Source organism: Juglans microcarpa x Juglans regia, chromosome 7D, assembly GCF_004785595.1.
Source record: "Juglans microcarpa x Juglans regia isolate MS1-56 chromosome 7D, Jm3101_v1.0, whole genome shotgun sequence".
Lineage (NCBI taxonomy): Eukaryota > Viridiplantae > Streptophyta > Magnoliopsida > Fagales > Juglandaceae > Juglans > Juglans microcarpa x Juglans regia.
In genome coordinates, this window is record NC_054606.1 from 20,599,523 (window position 1) to 20,604,751 (window position 5,229).

At 33.7% G+C, this 5,229-nt stretch overlaps 1 long non-coding RNA gene across 1 annotated transcript; it reads right to left on the minus strand.

Annotated features, from left to right (window-relative positions):
• Window positions 1–1,853: 1,853 nt before the first annotated feature.
• Window positions 1,854–2,265, minus strand: LOC121239898. The gene is made up of 2 exons (XR_005935405.1): window positions 2,165–2,265; window positions 1,854–2,132 (listed from the first exon to the last, which is right to left on the minus strand). It is a non-coding gene; the product is annotated as an uncharacterized LOC121239898 (long non-coding RNA).
• Window positions 2,266–5,229: the final 2,964 nt, after the last annotated feature.

Consider the following 5,229-nt stretch of genomic DNA (forward strand, 5'->3'; position numbering starts at 1 on the left):
AGAGGAAGTATTTGAGAGTATTCCCAATGAACAGGTGATGAGAAAGGTCTAAGAGTCCTCTGAAAAAGGAGAGCTGCTAGGAATTTTCCTTCATGCTATTTCGGGCACATCATTTTGACAGACTATGTGATTATGGGTTATAGTAGAAGATTAATCAGTGGTGGTCCTAATTGATATAGGAAGCACATACAACTTCGTCGATCCGAAAGTGACAAGAAGAGAAAATCTTTATATTGACAAGAGTAGCAACCTGACAGTAGTGGTGGCAAATGGAGAGCAGGTACCAAGTTTGGGATGTTGTGAGGTAGTCTCATTCCAATTACAAGGTCAACCCATTTTTGCTCATTTACACTACCCTTGGCAGGATTTGACCTTATATTAGGCATGAATTGGCTCCATCAGTTGGGATCAGATTTCACTAAACTTACTACGAAATTTATGTAGTATAAAAAATCAATTCAGTTACAAGGACTTTGTCAATCGGATTTCACAAGAGAAGATTCTATCTCAGAAGAGTTGGGTGAACATTGGAGGAAGTTTCCAGACCTTGCGGGCAAGGTCTTTTGAAGAGGAGGAGCATTTTATGATTTTAGCAGTATTAGGAATTGGGCTTATGTCTAAGGGATATATAGGAAGGGGCAATTTCTTATTTTAAGTGTTTATCAGGTAAGGCTTGGTCAGAAGCTACGATTAGAAACATGTGGGTTAGTTATTTGAGAGAGGGTCAATTATTTGATTAAGGTCGGTTAATTTGTTGAGGCCAGTAGTCATGGGTTGAATTAGTCTATTTTTAACGTCTATAAGTATTGTAACGACTATCAATGAAAATCACCATATTTCATCCAAAATATTATCAAGTGTTTGGAGGTCAGACCTCTCAAAGTGCTTAGCTATATTTACTTAATTACATATTACAATTATGCCATAACATCTTCTAGGTTTCGAATATGAGAAATCAATTTCAATGGAGGGTTTACTCATTCGCCTCCATGAGGATTTGGTGTTAACTGAAGAGGAAGGATCGGTCTAATGTGATAATCACGAGAACGGAAATGGAGAATACTTCGCACAAAGGGATTACTATTATTCAGAATTCTTGTTTTTGATCGTGACACAGAGTGCAATAGTTCAAAATACTATGCGAAAAATTAGGCGTTTGTAGGGATCTATCCGATTTTCTGGGGTGGCTCGAATGTGTTTGTGATTGAATTTGATAACAAAGAGGATATCCACAAGGTGAAGATGGGCCGCCCTTGATTATTTGATAATTGTCAATTTTGTATTAAAGACTTTGATGGGTCTCTTTTTAGGCACGATTTGAAGTATACTACAGAGTCTTTTAGGGTTCAATTACACGGCTTGGCTTTTGGTTGTATGAATCATCATGTTGGGGAGCATATTGGTGGATTGCAGTTGAAGTCTTGTGTAATAGAACGAAGCTAGGTCAGGTTATAGTTCAATATGAAGGCCTATAAAATTCTCAAGAACTCAAACAAGGAAAATGTATTACAACTGTAGATCTTTGAGTACATCAAGTGTGTGATCAGGTTGCCATTTGTTGGTTTCAAGATTTCTCACAATAATTTCAAACCAACAGCTCTTCAAGAAATACCAAAAAGGCTTTAATCCAATTCAAAACCATTGCACTAGTGGCTTTCACGCTATCACACTTTAAAAAAATTTTTTTTTACTTGAAAAAAAAATCCCGGTGATAGACAACCTATTCAAATGTTCACCAATTTCTTTTCTTTGATTTCTGACCTGTCCCTTTTCTTATGTATTTTACCTCCAAATAGTTTTTTTTTTTTTTTGTGGCAAAACTATAATGGATGAAGTTTCTCATTTGCTCTTCCTAGGCCATTAAGATATAGTTCATTGAAATTCTTGTTAGCTGCTTGGATGAAAACCACTTATTGATATCAAACAAAACAACAAAAACATCTACTTGTGTCTATTAGGGTCATCAATCAATAGCTTTGAAATACATTGCCTAACTTTGAGTTGCTAAGACTTTCATATGGTCATGTGTTGAACTTAAACCTAAACCAGTAGGAATTAGTGTAACCCAAGACTACAACTATCTAATCTTAAGTAGAGAGGTTTGAAAATAACAACTTTTTTCTTTTTTTTTCCTAGTTTTTTTTCAATTATTTAAAAACAGAACAACAACTTTGCAGAGAAATTAATCATTAGAGACTAAAAGGTGGAGGACTCTCCTTACCCCCAACTCAAAATGAGCATAGTAAAAAAGATGGATAAGTAAGCAAAAAGTAGTGCAATAAATAGGAGAAGAAAGTGAGGGATGCTACCTGATAGAGAGAAAAGAAACTAGAAGACCATAAAAAGAAAAAGAAATCATGCAAAAACCAAAACAAAAGACAAAACACACAAAACAAAAAATAAAGAAAGTAAAGGAAAAAAACAAAAAAGTAGTAAACTAAACAGCAGTAGAAGAAATGGGCTTTTGCAGATGGATGGTGGTGTCCTCTAGAGAGAAATTGGTCAAGAAGGGTTTAAGGCACTGTCCATTTACTTTAAAGGCATTTCCATTTTGAGGGCTGATCAATTCAACTACACTATGTGAAAAAACATTCTTAACAATATAAGGTCCACTCCACCTAGATCGTAATTTTTCAGGAAAACGATGAAGGCAAAAGTTATAAAGTAAGACTTGTTGACCTGTGAAAATGTTTTTCTCTGAATATGCTTGTCATGGAAATGCTTCATGCGCTCCTTGTATAGCTTGGAGTTATCATATGCATATATTTGGAGCTCATCCAACTCTGCAATCTACAAGTTCCTCACAAAATTAGCTTGGTTAACATTAAAATTGAACTGTTTAATAGCCCAATATGCCTTATGTTCTAACTCAACTGATAGATGACATGCATTGCCATACACCAAATGATGAGGAGACGTGTCAAGAGAAGTTTTGCAGGCTATTATATAAGCATAAAGAGCATCAGTTAATCGCAAGGACCAATCTTTTTGAGTATGACTGATGGTTTTTTCAAGAATATGCTTGATTTTCCTATTAGCTAACTCAGCTTGTCCATTCGTTTGGGGGTGATATGGGGTAGAGACTTTATGGTGGATACCATACTTTTTCATGAGGGCAACAAAAGATTTGTTACAGAAATGGGTCCCATTATTACTAATAATAGTCCTAGGTATGTCAAATCTAACAAAAATGTTCTCCTTCAAGAATTTAAGTACTACTTGATGGTCATTTGTCTTACATGGTATAGCTTCAACCTACTTAAAAACATACTCCATAACAACCAAAATGTATAGATATCCAAAAGATGAGGGGAAAGGTCCCATAAAATCAATCTCCCAACAATCAAATATTTTAATGACAAGAACAGGTTGCAAATGCATCATATTTTGTTTAGTGATTGCACCTAAGTGCTAACATGACTCACAAGTTTTGCAAAAATTATGAATATCCTTAAACATACTAGGCCAATAAAATTCACTTTGTAAAATCTTTGTTGCAGTTTTGTTAATTGAAAAATGACCACCACATGCTTCGGAATGACAAAAAGAAAGAACACTAGAAATTTCAACATTTGGCACACATTTTCGAATTATTTGGTCTAAACAATATTTGAGCAAATACGGATCATCAAAGAAAAAAAAATTTAACCTCTGATTAGAACTGGCGAAGATCCTGGGCACTCCAATTAAATGGGGTTATTCCTATAACTAAAAAATTAACAATGTCAGCATATCATGGTATAACACTAATTGAAAACAATTGCTCATCAAGAAAAGAGTCAAGAACAGGTGCTGGTTGCTCTGTTTCAGCAATTGTGAGCCTAGACAAATGGTCAGCTACCACATTCTCAACTCCTTTTTTATCCTTGATGATAATGTTGAACTCTTGGAGCAAACGTACCCATATAATCAGACTTGGTTTTGCATCTTTCTTTGTCAATAAATATTTCAGCGTTGTATGATCAGTAAAGATGACTATAGGAGAACCAAGAATATAGGCATGAAACTTTTCTAAAGCAAATACTATAGCAAGTAATTCCTTTTTAGTAGTAGAAAAATTCTTTTGAGCGGCATTTAAAATTTTACTTGCATAGTAAATGACATAAGGAAGTTTGTCCCTAGAATCACACTAACTCAACTCCTATAGCAAAATCACTAGCATCACACATAATTTCAAAAGAAAGTGACAAATCAGGAGGTTGAAGAATAACGGCAGTAGTTAGCAAAGTCTTAAGTCAACAAAAAGCTTCTTGACATTCGGATGTCAAATCAAAATCTACATCATGCATCAATAAATGACATAGATGCTTAGAAATATAGTTAAAGTCCTTAATAAACCTCCTATAAAAACCAGCATGATAAAGAAGAAGTCTAATGTCTATTATTGACTTAGGGGTAGAAAGTTTAGAAATCGACTCAATTTTTACTATCTACTTCAATTCTTCTAGATGAAACAATATGCCCAAGAACAATGACATGTTGAATCATGAAATGACACTTCTCCCAATTAAGCAACAATTATTTCTCTTCACACCTAACCAAAACAGCTTATAAATTGGTTAAACAACTCTCAAATGAATCCTCAAATACAGAAAAACCATCCATAAATACCTCTAGGATATTCTCAATTATGTCATTAAAAATACTAAGTATGTATCTTTGAAAAATTACTGATGTGTTGCATAAATCAAAGGACAAGGCTAGAGCCACCGCATAGGGCTCCTGCTGGGAGCTCTCGTTGGCTCTGGCATGTGTTTTTTCATGTGTTTTTTTAAAGTTATTTTTTACATAGATTTTTTTAACACTTTTAACTATTTTAAAAAATAAAATAAATTTAGAACATCATTAAAAAACACTTCCTTAATTAGAAAGTTAAAAAAAATTATTAAAAAATATTTCCTTAATTACAAAGTATAAAAAAAAATTGATGATTTTTTATTTTACTTCGTGATTAAGGAAGTATTTTTTTAATGATGTTGTGACTTTTTTTCAAAATATTTAAAATTGTTAAAAAAATCTATATAAAAAAGAATAAAATAAAATATATAAAAAAACACATACTAGAGCTCAGTGGGAGCTCCCAGTAGGAGCCCCTAGCGGAGGCTCTATCGTTATTCTAAATCAAAAAGCATTCTCCTAAAGGTAAAAGTACCAAAATGACAAGTAAATGTAGTCTTTTCTTGATCCACTAGTACTATTTCCAGTTGATAGTAACCGAAGAATCCATCC